Source organism: Leopardus geoffroyi, chromosome C1 (genome assembly GCF_018350155.1).
Source record: "Leopardus geoffroyi isolate Oge1 chromosome C1, O.geoffroyi_Oge1_pat1.0, whole genome shotgun sequence".
Taxonomy (NCBI): domain Eukaryota; kingdom Metazoa; phylum Chordata; class Mammalia; order Carnivora; family Felidae; genus Leopardus; species Leopardus geoffroyi.
The window spans coordinates 56,689,252-56,705,820 of NC_059328.1; the positions used below are offsets into that span (position 1 = coordinate 56,689,252).

General features: G+C 38.8%; 1 long non-coding RNA gene across 4 annotated transcripts in view; it reads left to right on the forward strand.

Moving 5' to 3' along the window:
- Positions 1-5,054: 5,054 nt before the first annotated feature.
- The window catches only part of LOC123598048, a 29,111-nt gene continuing 17,596 nt past the window's right edge, over positions 5,055-16,569 (forward strand). For 2 of the 4 annotated variants that reach the window (XR_006712366.1, XR_006712367.1), the window contains exons 1-2: positions 5,055-5,207; positions 5,987-6,046. This is a non-coding gene — a long non-coding RNA (uncharacterized LOC123598048). The remainder of the gene's footprint in view (positions 5,208-5,986; positions 6,047-16,569) is intronic. The other 2 variants (XR_006712365.1, XR_006712364.1) reach the window with 1 other exon arrangement.

The following is a 16,569-nucleotide window of genomic DNA, read 5'->3' on the forward strand; positions in this document are numbered from 1 at the left end:
GCATCCCAAGACAGAAGGCAAGAGCTTATTTTTCCAGCTTTCCTTGCAGTGAGGGCACAGACTTGTGACCTGGGCTCCACCAATCAGAGGAAGGGGCAGGGGTACTCATGGTAGTACCCAGTGCCCAGCACCAGCTGTGTCTCTGCTCATCCAAGGCAGTCATAGTGCCTCCATGGAGCCATTCGACAGTGGGGCCTGGTGCATTATCACTGGCCTGGTATTATCCAAGCCCCATCCTTTAGCCATCTCAGGGATTCTATTAGCTACCTAATATTTAAAATATTTGTGTGCTGTTTGATTAACTGAAGTCGGTTTCATTGTTTAGAACTAAGAGCTCTGTCTCTGTAAAATGTTGATAATATAGGATACTGTGGTATCACATCGGATGAATATCTATATTGGTATATGGAGGTCCCAGAGGATTTTTGAGGAAGTCTCTAAGCTGAGATAAGAAGAATATGTAAAAGTTAGCCAGTCAAAGGGCAGGGAGAAGAGTGTTCAGGTGTGGCTGGTAGCATTTACAAAAGTCTAGAAGTGAGTGTGATTTGGGGAAATGGTGAAAGATGAAACTAGATTAGAGATAAGCATAGGCCAGATTATGTAGAGTTTTGTAAACTATGTAAAGAAATTGAGACCCATATCTTGAGAACACAAGGAATCACCAAAATGTGTTATTCAGAAGATGACACAATCTGATTTGCATTACTAAGACTACTTTACTTACATTCTATATATTGGAAAGGGAGATTTGGGCAAGATAAATTACAGACCAAACAAGTAAAGGTAACTGATGTAGGGGGATGTGTTGGGGTTGGAGATGAATGATCAGATTCAAGAGATATTCCAGAGATGGACTGATCAAATTTTATGATGGGTAAATGCATTGGAGAAATAAAAGGTAGAAAAAAGGATAAGGATAGATTTCTGGATTGAAATATGGTACAAATACTTGAAGTACATACTGTGTGTGTGTGTGTGTGTGTGTGTGTGTTAGAGAGAGAGATGTTTTAGCAATGCAGAGAGAATGAATTCTGATTTTTATATATTTATTAAAGAAAGAGATCACTGGGGGCTGTAATAGTTGGAAGACTTCATAGGGAAGTAGAGTGAGTTGGAATCTAAGTGACACACAGGGTATGGGCACAGAGAAGATAAAAAGAATATCTGGTAAAGGGAGCAGAGCGAGAGTAGGCAGTGTAGGAAGCAATGTTAAAAGGAATTTCTATCTCTTGCACCACTTCTGTTGGCTCAGAAGTGTCTCTTCTTGAGTAGAGTTATGGGCCATGTTGTGATACCTGTCCATTATCCACTGTCATTCCACTGAGGAGAAATTCCAGGAATGCTATAACCCAGCTGCTTTTCTTCATTTTCACCTCCTATTGCAAGGGGCCAAAGTAGAAGGCTTTGTGGCAGCCAGATGCTAGAAAACCTATACCAGCTGAGTGACGAAGCACTGACAAACTGCATTTTCTATTGAAGAGCATTTTCTGGGAGATGAACACCAATCTGATGAGTGCCCATGACAGTACCAAATGCCTTTCATAGGTATTCCTGTGTTGACTTTGGTATTCTGGGACCATAGCCATGTTGTTTAAGAACAGGAATTAATTTTGGTGATTTTTGAATTTAGTTTTGCATCTTTGGTAGCCTTTATTTCTCAACTTGTTTCAATCCTAGAAATCAGTGGCTTGAGGGTCATTTAAAAAAATATAAGTCAAAGTTCATTCCTGGAAGACTTATAGACTCATGGATCATGTGAGTCATCAAGTTAGCATGCTTTATTAAAGTCAAAATGAAAACTAATTACTGTGCACTGAACCTCACGGAACCCGGAGTTCTTCAGGTATAAAACAAAGGAAGTATGCAAAAGCATTTTTTAGCTCAAGGTACTCTGTACAAATATTAAGTGATATTCAGCAATGCTCATGCTTAGGGAGTGGGAGTTCATGTCTAATCTTCCAGCTAATACCTTTTACCTCAGAAATAACCCATTTCTCCATATTCTCTCTTGGGTGAAGTCAGAAAACAGCTAGGCTCTATCCTTCCCAAAGCATTGTTTTGACCTCTTGGCTTCTAAAGCCCCAAATGTGGATCTCTTTTTCATCCGACCGTACCCTTCTGTTGTTTCGGTGTTATACACTGGATCACCAATGTGTTGTTCCTTTTTCTTTCTTCCTCTCCTCTTATTCTCCACCTTAATTTTTTGTTGTTTAGAAAAATCAGATCTTCAGTTTCTGTGTCTGCCAAACAAACTATTTCATTTTGATATATTTTGGTACATTTACCAAAATAATATTCCTTTCTTCATGCAGAGCTTTCTTTACATTTAGTTATTTTTGAGAGACAGAGTGACAGAGCACAAGTGGGGGAGGGGCAGAGAGAGAATGAGACACAGATTCCGAAGCAGGCTCCAGGCTCCGAGGTGTCAGCACAGAGCCGATGCAGGGCTCAAACTCACGAGCCGTGAGATCATGACCTGAGCCGAAGTCAGAAGCTTAACCGACTGAGCCACCCAGGCACCTCTACATGCAGAGATTTCTTTCTTTTTTTTTTCAACGTTTATTTATTTTTGGGACAGAGAGAGACAGAGCATGAACGGGGGAGGGGCAGAGAGAGAGGGAGACACAGAATCGGAAACAGGCTCCAGGCTCTGAGCCATCAGCCCAGAGCCTGACGCGGGGCTCGAACTCATGGACCGCGAGATCGTGACCTGGCTGAAGTTGGACGCTTAACCGAATGTGCCACCCAGGCGCCCCAGAGATTTCTTAATAGGAACTGATTTCACATTTCTTTGAAGAAACCATTTTTGAGAGGATAATCCCAGCCATGTGGCAGACTATGCTGGGCTTAGAGGCCATGGTGAGGAACTTGAATTAGATTGTATTCTTAGAGCAGTAAGAAGAAATTAAAGCGTTTTGAACAGGGTAATGACTGAGGTGATCTGATTTACATCAGTCTCCCGGATATTTGAAGAACAGATTATAAGCATCTAGAGTGGAAGCAGAGAAAGCAATAGTAGTAGTTCAGGTGAGCTGGTAACGATTTTTAGTCTAGAGTAGAGCAATGCAGATGGATTTGAGATCTGTTTGGTAGGTAGGAGTTTAGGGCTTTGTGTGATGTAACTGATATGCCTGGAATGTAAGAAAATGCAGTCACGGGGACTATCATTTATCTCTTGTAGCATAAAAATTAATCATCAAACCTGAGTGCCCTACAACAGTAAGTGCCTGGAGTGGCTAGCTAGGTAGATTTGCTGATATTGGCTGGACTTGCTGTCATGATTGGATTTGCCTGGCTGTTGGTTAATCTCTAGGTCTCAGCTGGGATGAGTGGGGTAAACTGGCTTTACCATGCACATTTGTCCAGCAGGATAACCTGGGCACATTCTGCCTGTGGCAGAAATGAAAGTGAGCAAGTAGAAATACAAAAAGTCGCTTAAGGGCTAGGCTCAGAACTGATAACCACCTCCACAATTTTCTGTTAGCCAAAACAAGTCCTGGGACCAGCCCATACCTCAAGGGGTATGAAAATAGCCTCTGCCTTTAGTGAGAACTACAGTGTCACACAGCAAGGTCATGGATACAGGGAGAGATGAAGAATTAGGGCCATTTTGTAGCCAGATGCATGAAGAACTAAGTACGATTTTTAGCAACTGAATGTCATACTGTTCTTTAAGACTAGGGGAGGAATAGTTGAGTGGAAATGGATGTAGCAAGAGTTCCTGATGAAATTTTAGATTCTGCAAGATATTCATCTTCTCCGTAAGACTTGTCCACTCTTCTTCCCTCCTATAGCACCTTGGATCCTCCTTAGCCTGAAGGAACTTGTTCAGTGGAGGTGGGATTCAAACCAAAGCAGTCTGATTCCAGACTGATTCCAGTCTGTATTCTTATAAGTACTATTTCTAACCCCACACTTAAGTTCTGATAAATATTATCTTCTCGATTTTATTATGTGCTTAATAAGATTTTAGTACTCCTTGTAGACAGATGCTCCTGGAAGCCTCCCAGTTAACTTGTCCCTAATCTGCGTCTTCAACCATTCCCCAATAATACTGTCAGAGTGATTCTTCTTAAAGGAAAATTAGACCATGTCCCTTCTATTCTTAGAGGCTTTCAAGAGGTCTGCATTACTTACTAGATAAAGTCTAAGCACTTTAGCATGACTATAGGATCCCCCATACCCTGATCCCTGCCTATGTCATTTGTGTCTTTGTGTCCTCATCTGCCATTCTCTTTCATTTGTGCTCCAGCAGTACCAAGCTGCTCATTGCTTCTCATCAATTGTGTACCATTTTATGCTTCCCTTTGTTCATAGAGTCTAGCTAACTTTTCTTGGAAAAAGTTTTCTTTTTCTTCTCATCCTTCCCTTGTCCATCTGATATATGCCTAGTTTCTATCACCACCCTGATAGAGCATCACCTTCCTGTGATGCCTCAGACAGAATGCTCTCTTTAATACTTTTTTTGGAAACGTTTATGTAAGTCCATTTTTATATGTATCACGTTACATTGTTTTATTGTTAGCATGTCTATCTTCCACTTTAGTTTGTGAGCTTCTTGATGATTGCTGAGTGATAGAATTAAATCACCCAGCACAATGACATTTGGCTAAACCATTCAACACCTGTCAGGATGGAAACTGGCAGCCACCCCAGCTGCTCCCCCAAGGTGAAAACCAATAGACTAGCAAAATCTCTGCACTCACTTCTGCTGCACCTCCATAAATCACGCAAGGCAAATATCCTGCCCCTCTTATCTCCCCACCACTGCCAAAATTAGTCTGCCCTGGCATCATTGAAAAATGTCATGGGGAAGGAGATAGATATATATATAGTCCCCTGACTATGTACACTCTATCTTCTGTCTTCTCTAGTAGATACCAGAGTGCTCTCTCTCTTTTTTTTAAATTTAATTTTATTTCATTAAAAAAATTTTTTTTAATACTTATTTATTTTTAAGAGAGACAGAGACAGAATGCAAGTGGGTTAGGGGCAGAGAGAGAGGGAGGCACAGAATCCAAAGTAGGCTCCGGGCTCCGAGCTGTCAGTACAGAGCCCAATGTGGGGCTCGAACTCACGAGCTCTGAGATCATGACCTGAGCTGAAGTCAGACGCTCAACTGACTGAGCCACCCAAGCACCCCCAGAGTGCTCTCTTATTGGTGGGTCTTGCCCCTCAGGAAATCCCCTTGCTTTGCACATGGCTATGTGAGTAATAGTTTACTTTGTGGTCTCTGGCTTGGGTGTGATATGTTTTGACATATCCTTAAAAAGGTAGAGCCTATGCATCATTATGTTCAGGGCATCAGTATAAGAACTCAATAAAATTTGTTTGTTCAACCGAGTTAATATAGGTCACTAAAATAACTGCCTTAGTGAATTGAGCACGAGAATAATCTTAGAATTGTGTTTATAAAATGAGTGGAATTTGGGTTTGTTTTCTCTGAAGAATTTAAAATATTTTACTTAAAATGTTGATTACAGTCTTATTTTAATTAATTAGCTCTTGCTTCACACAGACACACAAAGCACAAAAGAGGATTCTGGGCCAGCCCTAGTGGATTAATGGTGCCTCGGCTATTTAAGGCCTTAGTACACTTTTAAGTTCTCTGGTTCTGCAAGTTGGTACAAATGCAAAGAAGAATGCGCAGCTGAAATCTTTCAGAACAGACTTTTTTCACCCTCTCTGGACCAGAGAACTGATTAGACAAAAGAACCTCAAATGTGGATTAGGAATAACTTATCCTCTTAACTTTAGGCACATGAATATCAGAAAAAGAACTATTCTAATAGCATTAGGAATCCTGGTTGTGCTAATCCAGTTTATGAAATTTTAGATTAATTATGGGTCATTCTCAGACAATGGGAAAATAGGTTTACTAATAAAAGAAATTTGTTAATAACAATTGACTGAATGTCCACATATATCTTTATTCCTTTACTTATTGGAGTATATTATCTGTTTTTGTTCTTGTTTCCCTACTTAGAGAGTTTCTTGAGACAGTGCCCTTGTTTATTTGTCACTGTGTGGTAAAGCCCAGCACTTAGTAAGTAGTTATTAAATATTTTATTCCAATGTAAATCGTAGTTATTTAAATTTGAATTTCTGCTTGTTAGATGCTAGCTTATGGAAATATATTTTTGTAAATTGATGTTGTATCCTGCATTCTTCCTAAACTCATTTATTCTGGCAGTTTTTTAAGTAGATTTCCATCATATTTTCTAATAGAAGATCATGTTGCTGTAAATAAAGACAGTTTTACTTTTTCTATTCTAATCTAGATGGTTTTTCTTTCTTTTCTCACCTTATTTTACTGACTAGAACCTCCAGGACAGTGTTAAATAGAAGTGGTAAAAGAGGACATCCTTGTCTAATTCCTGATCTTAAGTAGAAAATACTGAGTCTATCACCATAAAGTGTGATGTCAGCTACAGCTTTTTTCATAGATGTCCTTTATCAGGTTGAGGAAATTTTCTACATACTGAGGGTTTTTTTTTTTTCAACGTTTATTTATTTTTGGGACAGAGAGAGACAGAGCATGAACGGGGGAGGGGCAGAGAGAGAGGGAGACACAAAATCGGAAACAGGCTCCAGGCTCTGAGCCATCAGCCCAGAGCCCGACGCGGGGCTCGAACTCATGGACCGCGAGATCGTGACCTGGCTGAAGTCGGACGCTTAACCGACTGCGCCACCCAGGCGCCCCTATACTGAGGGTTTTGAATCAGGAATGGATATTAGATTATGGCAAATGCTTTTTGTTGTTGTTGTTTTCATTAAGATTATCATATAAATATTATTTATTAGTTGGTTAATATGGTGAATTATATTTATTTTCTTAGAATATTAAACCAACTTTGCATTTCTGGGATAAACCAGAAACATATATTATCATTTTAATCAACTTTTAGATTCTGTTTAAGACTTTTACATCTATGTTCATGTAGGATATTAGTCTATAGTGTATTGTTTCTTGTAATGTTTTTGGTTAGTTTATGATGGCTTTAAAGAATGAGTTGGAAATTGTTATCAGCTCTTAACTTGTCTGGAAGACTCTGTACAGATGACTATTATTTCTCCCTTCAGTGTTTGATGGACTTCATCAGTGAAGCCGTTTAAGACTGAAACTTTTGTTTTTTGACAGGGTTTTAATGACAAATTCTATTTCTTTAGTAGAGACGGGACTCTAGATTATCTATTTCATTTAAGATATCTATTTCATAAGATTTGTTAGTTTGTGTCTTTCAAAGAATTTATCCATTTCACCTAAGCTAGTGAATATATTGGTATAATGTTGTCTATAATAATTCCATATTATTTTTTTAATATCTGTGGAATCTGTAGTTATGTTGCATTTCTCATTCCTGATATTGGTAACTATACCTTTTTCATTTTTTTTCACTGATAAATCTGGCTAGGGGTTTATCAGTGTTATTGATCTCAAAGAACCATCTTTTTTAATTTAATTTTTTTATTAATTTTGTTTCACGTTTATTTATTTTGAGAGACAGTGTGTGCAAGCAGGGTATGGCAGAGAGAGAGAGAGAGAGAGAGAATCCCAGGCAGGCTCTGTGCTGTCAGTGCAGAGCCCAACGCAGGGCTTGATCCCATAAACCATGAGATCATGACTTGAGCTGAAATCAAGAGTCAGACTCTAAACTGACTGAGTCAATCAGGTGCTCCAAAGACCCATCTCTTTAAACATATATATATGTGTGTGTTTGTGTTTAAAACTGAATTTCTTGTTGGCTGAATATAGTTTGGTCTTTTTTTATCAATCTGATAATGTGTGTCTTTTAGTTGGGATATATAGACCATTCATATTTAATGTGACTATTGATATGGTTAAATTTGAGCCTACCATCTTACTGTTTTCTGTTCATTTCTTCTATTCTTTGTCCCTCCCCTTTTTTCTGCCTTCTTTTGGATTAATCAATTCTGTTGTTGTTAATACCATCTAGTGTATTTTCATATCAGACGTTGTAGTTTTCATCTTTAGAATTTCTATTTGGGTTTTTTTTTTAATATTTCCTGTATCTCTACTTAAATTTTTGAATATTTTAATATACCTGTCTGGTAACTATAACATATGTGTCAGTGTCAATTGACTGATTTTTGTCTTAATTATGGGTTATATTTTTCTGCTTCTTTGCATGCCTGGTAATTTTTATTGGATACCAGGCATTTACATTTTTACTTCATTGGTTGGTAGGTTTATTTATATTTCTTTAAACATTTTTGTGCTTTGTTCTGGGACTCATTGTTTTTGGAAACAGGTCCTTTTGAGTTTTGTTATTAAGATTTCTCAAGTGGGATTGAAATGCTCAGCGTAAGGCCAATTTTCCAGTACTGTCCGAATACTAAGGCAGAATTTTTCTGTGTGTTGTACTAAATTCTCCATGAATCATGAGATTCTAGTCTGGATGGTAGTAATAGATAGGTCCTACTCTCAGTTCAATGCAGGTGACTATAATTTCCTCTAATCCAGACAGATTCCTCTTAGCCTTGGGTAATTTGGTTACATAAAAGCACTGATAAATATTTCAGCAGAATACTTAAGGGGGAAATTACACAGAGCTTCAGAATTCTCTCTGTAGGTTTTCCCCTCTGTGGGACTCCTTCTTGTGAATTTTAAGTCACTGCATTCTCCTCAGATTCTCAGCTTCATCTCCGCAACTAGAATCTTCTAGGTTCTATCTAGGTTCATTTTCTGGGCATCACAGCCCAGAAACATTTCATAGCACTAAGCTGGTACATTTTGATGACTTACCTTGTTTAGTGATCATCATTTTTTATCGTATGATGTTGAGTATCTCAGACACTGTTGTTTTAATTTTTAATATTTCAGGCAAGAGGATAAATCTAGTCTTTAAGAGCTTAATTTTGGTTGGGAGCTGAAGTTCACCAATTGATAAAATTTTTGACATAAATTTCAGAGACCTGCTTAAACTTCATATAGAACAACTTGGGGGGTGTGTGTTACATATCTTTGGAAGTGGGAAAGTGAGATTATAGTATTTTAGGACTAAAGGCATTAGGCATAATATGCTAATGCAGGCTGGATAATGCAGGAGGCAAGAAATTTTAAAAAGACTGTTAAGACTTACAAATAGTGTGTACACTATGTATATGGTAGTGAATCAAAAGAGAAACTCCCTATTCTAAAGTTTTTTAATCTACACCCGATATGGAGCTCAAACTCCAAGATCAAGAGTTGTGTGCTCTTCCGACTGAGCCAACCCGGTGCCCCAAAGTCCCTTTCTTCATCAGACTTCATTAGAGTTTGCATGAGCACAAGTGTTTGCCTAATTTATTATTTTTTTCACTCATTGAGATGTTTTATTTAATTAGGATAGACAATATAACCCCAAGAATATACAACATATGACATGCATTACCTCACAGCTTTGTATTTCCCCATTGTAACACCTGTATTGTATTATAATTGGCAATTTATTTGCTTCCCCAACCAATCTGTCAGCTTCTCTACATCAAGATTAGGGTGTTTTTATTTAGTCTTTTATCCCCATTGTCTAGCACAATGCAGAACACAGCCGGTATAAGTGAGTGAACAAATGAATGGATGATTAGATGAATGAATGGTATAAATTTTCAGTATTAGGGTTGACTGTCAAGGAAGTTATTTTGGATAAATGGGTCTTTTGGTTACTTTTAACCAAAAGGTCAGGTTAGGTCTGACACCTAACAGTCAAAATAGCCAACACATTTATTCTCAAGCCCAAATGAGGTTGGTGTGTAATAATAATAGGGTTATGTGCTCAGTATGTTTTTTTTTTTTTTTTTTTTTTTGTGAGTCAGCTTCACACCCAGTGTGGAGCCCAGTGTGGGGCTTGAAGTCACGACCCTGAGATCAAACCCTGAGCTGAGATCAAGATTCAGATTCTTAACCAACTGAGCTACCCAGGGGCCCCTCAGTATATGTTTTTTTAAAGTTTTTTTTTTTTTTTTTAACGTTTATTTATTTTTGAGACAGAGAGAGACACAGCATGAATGGGGAAGGGGCAGAGAGAGAGGGAGACACAGAATCGGAAGCAGGCTCCAGGCTCTGAGCCATCAGCCCAGAGCCCGACGTGGGGCTCGAACTCACGGACCGCGAGATCGTGACCTGGCTGAAGTCGGTCACTTAACGACTGCGCCACCCAGGCGCCCCTGTTTTTTTAAAGTTTTAATACTAATCTCTGTGACAACATCAAGCTTTTTATTGCCTTCAAATTTAAACAAATAAACAGCAGTACTTCCTAAACTCAAACAAGTGAGAAACTAATTATATGTCCACTTGAGCAATATCCAGTACTTACTTCATGATATGGCAAAGGCAGCTCTATATTCTTCCAATATGGAGAATAAATTGATAGATAAAATTTTTAAAAGGCAGCAGTTAATTGTGGATCATGGCCTTGGCAGCAGGATCCACGTATGGGTCTCTAGGACCAAGAACAATGCCTAGAAGGGGTGCCTGGGCGGCTCAGTCTGTTGGACGACCGACTCAGCTCAGGTCATGATCTCATGGTCTGTGGGTTCTAGCCCTGTGTCTGTCTCTGTGCTGACAGCTCAGAGACTGGAGCATACTTCAGATGCTGTATCTCTCTCTTCTCTTTCTCACCTTGTGTTCTATAGAAAATAAACATTAAAAAAATTTTTTTTTAAAAATAACAATGCCTAAAAATGAAGAGGTGAATGAACAACACTTCATCCTTCTATAGGTTAATTCACTATCTCAAAATGACTCCGGGAGCATAACTCAAAAAAAGGAAAAGGTAAACCCATTTAGCAAGGTGACATCTATATTTGATGAGGATGCTATTATTATGGTTTATGAAGAGAATACCCATTTTTTAAAAAAATGTATATCCAATAAAGCATATATTTTATAATCAAATGGCCTTGGGCCACTGTAGAAAATGGGCAGGAAGATTGTTTTTTAGGATATTTGTGAAATATAATGCTGTAGCTTAGCTCAAACTATTCAAGCCATGATTCAATACCCTGAATTCCAATCAAGTTTGTAAAATGAGGTGTCACATTGAAAACCTCTGCCAGAATTAAGTTGCTTCTCAGAAGGTCAGAATAGTACAAGGGCACACAGGGGAAGAGAAGGAGAGAAGCCACACATAAAAGAAAACATGGTAAAGTTCTGCATAAGTTATGGGGCTTTAATGATATTTTATAATTCAACATCTGGCCAGATATTTGATAGGACATCAAATATAATTATGAAGAAGTGAAATATCAGAAAAGAATTCATTAAAGATGCTCAAGTCAGACTTGTCAAATTGACTTATTTCCAAACTCTGCTTATGTTACATATAAAAAAAAACGGTCAGGGGCGCCTGGGTGGCTCAGTCGGTTAAGCGTCCGACTTCGGCTCAGGTCATGATCTCACGGTCTGTGAGTTCGAGCCCCGCGTCGGGCTCTGCGCTGACTGCTCAGAGCCTGGAGCCTGTTTCAGATTCTGTGTCTCCCTCTCTCTCTGACCCTCCCCCATTCATGCTCTGTCTCTCTCTGTCTCAAAAATAAATAAACGTTAAAAAAATTTAAAAAAAGAAAAAAAAGGTCAAGGGGGGGGCGGAAATTAAATTAGATTCTAATAGCTTACCATGCAAACTTTGTTTTGTTTTGTTTTTTGTTGTTGTTTCATTTTGTTTTTACCATGCAAGCTTTGAGGATTAGTTTGCAACTGCTGATAATGGCACAAAAATGTGCATTCGAGCTGTGAGATATTCCGTGAAACTGCTACAATGACTTTTTCTGGCATCAATCATAAATGCAGAAATTCACATTCAGTCCGATTTGCTAGCTTTTTTTTTTCCCACTATAAATCTCTCATGATCTTTCTTTAGCTAAGTTCATCATAACTGCCTGGTCGTATACAGTTGAGGCAATTATTCGAAGAAACTACATCTTAAAAATCACTTTCATTTTTAGTGTTCACGCTTCTGAGTGGACACTATAGATTTTTTTGTTTGAATCATCTACTGTTGAGCTAAATTGCTTTTTTATATATTTTTGTATGAGGACACATTTCTGAGTGGGTAATGTGTGATTATTTATATTCATTAATTAGGAATTTCTTTTAACAACTGATTTAGAAAGGCTCCAATTGCACTGAAATTACATTTTAATTGTTACATTGAGAAGATCTATTTTAGATTGTTATGGCTGTGAAGCTTCTAACTAGTAGAACATAGATTTGAAAGAATCAGTATAAAGTTCACATTTGAAATAGGGTAGAAGAGACAGTGGTGCCATCTCTTCTATGAAGGGCATTAAATGAATTTCTCTACTATGGAATGGAGGAAAACTATTTAATCAGTCATTGGACCACTGGATTCTTTCAGAGCTTCTGGGAATGTAAGAGGCGAAGAGAAAAGGAAGTGACAAGGAGTTCCTTCTTCCTCCCTGCCCGATGTCCAAACTTGGATTAAGTTGGAAACATTAGCTGGGTTTACAGAAATAAATAGATTTGTTGGTCTTTATTGAATTAACAGTCAGATTAATATAGTAAAACTACCAGCAATTCAATAAACATTTCAGTCATACCAATGACTAGTTATATTTTCTTTGACTAGACCAACGCAGAATCCAAGATTAGTACAAAGGAGCTTAGAGATTATCTAGTACAAACCTCCCATTTACATGTTAGGATATTAAAGTTTGAAAAGTGTATCTAACTTATTAGTAAAAGTCTCATTGCTTTTACTCTCAACTTAGAATTGAAATGGCCTTCAATGGAGTACTACGTGGCAATGAGAAAGAATGAAATATGGCCCTTTGTAGCAACGTGGATGGAACTGGAGAGTGTGATGCTAAGTGAAATAAGCCATACAGAGAAAGACAGATACCATATGTATTCACTCTTATGTGGATCCTGAGAAACTTAACAGGAACCCATGGGCGAGGGGAAGGAAAAAAAAAAAAAAGAGGTTAGAGTGGGAGAGAGCCAAAGCATAAGAGACTCTTAAAAACTGAGAACAAACTGAGGGTTGATGGGGGGTGGGAGGGAGGGGAGGGTGGGTGATGGGTATTGAAGAGGGCATCTTTTGGGATGAGCACTGGGTGTTGTATGGAAACCAATTTGACAATAAATTTCATATATTGAAAAAAAATAGAATGAAAAAAAAGAATTAAAATGGCCTTGGTGTGGAGTATAGCAACTAGATTTGGGGTATGTCAAAGCATATTTTCATATTTGTCAATTTTAATCTCTCTCCACCAGAGAACATTTACTTCTGACAGCCCATGTGTGGCCCATATGGATGCCAGAGAGCACTTTTCTTTTTCTTTTTCTTTTTTTCTAACATTTATTCATTATTGAGAGACAGAGACAGAGCACAAACATGGGAGGGGCAGAGAGAGGGGGAGACACAGAATCTGAAGTAAGCCCTAGGCTCTGAGCTGTCAGCACAGAGCCCAACGCAGGGCTCGAACCCACGAGCAGTGAGATCATGACATGAGCCGAAGTCAGACACCTAACTGACTGAGCCACCCAGGTGCCCCCAGAGAGCACTTTTCTATTTCACTTTTGATTATCAGGGGTGGGGCTCTAGGTCTTGTCTCTCAATTGGGCTATACCCAATATGAATATCCAGACTGAGTTCCCTGGCAAAATTTACTTCCCACCATGGAAACCAATTTTCATGAACCCAGCTTGTAGGAGTCTGTCAAGCCAATAAGAATTAAGCTGTGATCTTTCTAGATTCAAACAGTCATGTTAGTTAAAATCATGCTACATGAGAGATAAAGCAGCGTTTACCAAATCTACATTGTCATAAGAATCACCTGGGATACTTTTTAGAAATACAGATTCTCTCTCTGAAGATTCAGGCTCATTAGATCTAAGTTGGTAGTTAAGACAAGATGGAGAAACACTACAATAGGGCATGCAGGCTGGCTAAAGCAAGGCAGGCACAATAGAACTTAGATGCCTGTTATCAGGGTAGGAAAAGCTTAAAAGGCAAGATCAGAGGTAGATCAGACAGAGAGGCAAGGGACCTTGTTCTTATTGGTTAGAGCATGCTTCAAAGTTGAGGCCAGTCAGGGTCATTTTTGGCTCTAAGGAAAGACTCAATTCTCTGGAACTACCTCGTTGGTTCTTCTTCTAGTATTGTCTCATTAATTCCAGTTTACTTTGCTATGTCAAATTGTAAGTTCCTATGATTCCTGATGTTCCCAGTGTCCGGCATCATTGTCACTTGATTCAGATTGCTGGAATTAAAACAAAACGGATTCTGTAGGGATGGTGAAGAAAACTTACACAGAGGAATTCTTCCCGTTAAAGATGATTTAAAACTTTGCCTTTTAAAAATCATTGCCTGAGACTGTAAATGTACAACTCTCTCTTTAACAATGGTGGGACAGCTTCACTCTCTTGAGTGCTTTAGCGTCTGAATCTTGTGGAAAAGGAATGCCTTTTGTTGTGACCGGAGTCTATGGAAAAGTGTTCATGCCTTCAGATGATTTGGAGAGCTGTTCAATTCTGTCTTAATTCTCAGCAGCATCACATGGCTCCTTTGAGATCTTTTTTTTTTCCTGGTGGAGAGGATCTCTTAAATTATTTTACCTCCTTGTGCCTTTGTTTCCTTTTTTAATATGCCAGTAATAATTATACCTACCTCAAAGAGTTCTTCTGAGAATAAAATAAATTATTAATGCAAAGTACTTAGAATACTGCCTGGCAACAAGTGCTCAATAAATGTCAGTTATTATTATTTCTGTCACTTCAGAAGGAGAGTAGTTATGATGCTGAGGTAAGATAGAAAAGAATCATTGGGTCATGTGGAAGATTGATGACAAATGGTGGCCCTTATTCATGCCCTCTGCAATCTGTCTTTATAACTCTTTCTATCAAGAGATGGAACCTGTTTTCCCACTCCTCGAAACTGGGCTGGTCTGTGACTTCCTTAGACCAATGGAATGTGGTAGAAGAGATGCTGTGCCAGTTCCAGGCCTAATCCTCTAGAGGTATTGCCCAAGTCCACTCTGTGTCTTAGGACTTTTGACTCTGCCATGAAAAAAAGCTTAGGCTAGCCTGCTTAGAAGGTGAGAGACCACATGAAATGAAGATGATTCATCTCAGCTGAGGACATTCCAGGTCAGGCAAGACCAGAAAAACTATCCTGAGCCCAGCTGAAATTGCTTAACTGCAGAAGTGTGAGTTACATAAATAGTCATGGTAAGCTTTTACATTTTGGGGGTGGTTGATAAAGGGGTAGAGGGCTTTTGGGAAGAAAGGTAAGTTGTGGGAAGGTGGCCAGAAAACGTATAGTAAGCAACAGTGTAATAAGGTTTAATAAGGTTTGTTAACCAGATTTGTCAGTGCCTTCTCCATTGGTGAGTTGTTGAGTTCTCCTTTTCCTGTTATAGGAAAGGGGGACATCTTTACAAATGGAAATTTCCTCCATAAATGTGAATTTCTTTTACAAAAGGGAAACGTGTGCCCTGATTTTAGATCTTTTTCTGGGTGTTCTGGTTCTCAGTAGCCTTTAGCTCAAAATAACCCACATGCCAAAGAGGCATATTTTGGGGTGGTGTATTCTGGTACTGTTTAAGATACAGAAGAAAAAAACCCCAAAATTTCTGGTCTTCAGGAGTTGTATTAATTTCCTATTATTACCACACACTTAGTGACCAAAACAACACAAATTTATTATCTTATGGTTCTAGAGGTCAGAAGTCTAAATTGGCTGGACAAGGTCACTTTCCTTCTGGAGCCTCTAGGGGAGAATCTATTTCCTTGACTTTTCCGGCTTCTAGAGGCTGCTTCTATTCTTTGACTTGTGGCCCCTTCCTGTTTTGAAGCCAGCTGCGCAGCATTTTCTCTTCTGTTTTTTGCTTCCATCTCTTCACATCTGTCTTCCGTATTCCTCCTGTCTTTCTTCTATAAGGACCCTTGTGATTATATTGGGTCTACCCAGATAATCTGGGATGATCGCTCTATCTCAGGATCTTTATTTTCATCACATTTGCAATGGTTTTTTTGTTTGGTTGGTTTTTGTTATTGTTTTTTTTTTTAAGTTTTATCAGATAATCAGGGGGTTTTGGCATGAGGACATGAACTTGTTTGGGGGCCTGTTATTCAAGCAGACACAGGAGGATGCATTTTAGTAAAGCTCATCTTTATAGGATAAAGCCCAAATTTTTGAATATGAGTCAGATAAATTTTTATGTTCTTTCTTCCCAGCTGTGTCTCCAGTAACTCCCTGCCTCAAATACGTAGTTCATCACTTCTGCTTCTATTATTCCTCCCTAACAGAACAGATCTGTATCTCATCCCTATGATTTGCCCTTTTCCTTCATACCCCTCCTCAATATCCCAGCACCCACTGCCTGGAAAAACACTCAGCTAGGGGCTTCGCCTTATCTGAGAAATAGCATCCCTCTTATTTACTCCCAAAGGCCCCTTTGCCTGCCTCCACCACTGACTGTATTATACTATATTAGAACTGTTTATGTGTTGGCTGTCTTGCTCCATTACTCAAAAGCTCCTTGAGAGTAGGGAGTGTGTCATTCATTTTTTAAGGCTCATCACTTAGCATGGTATCTGGCACACAA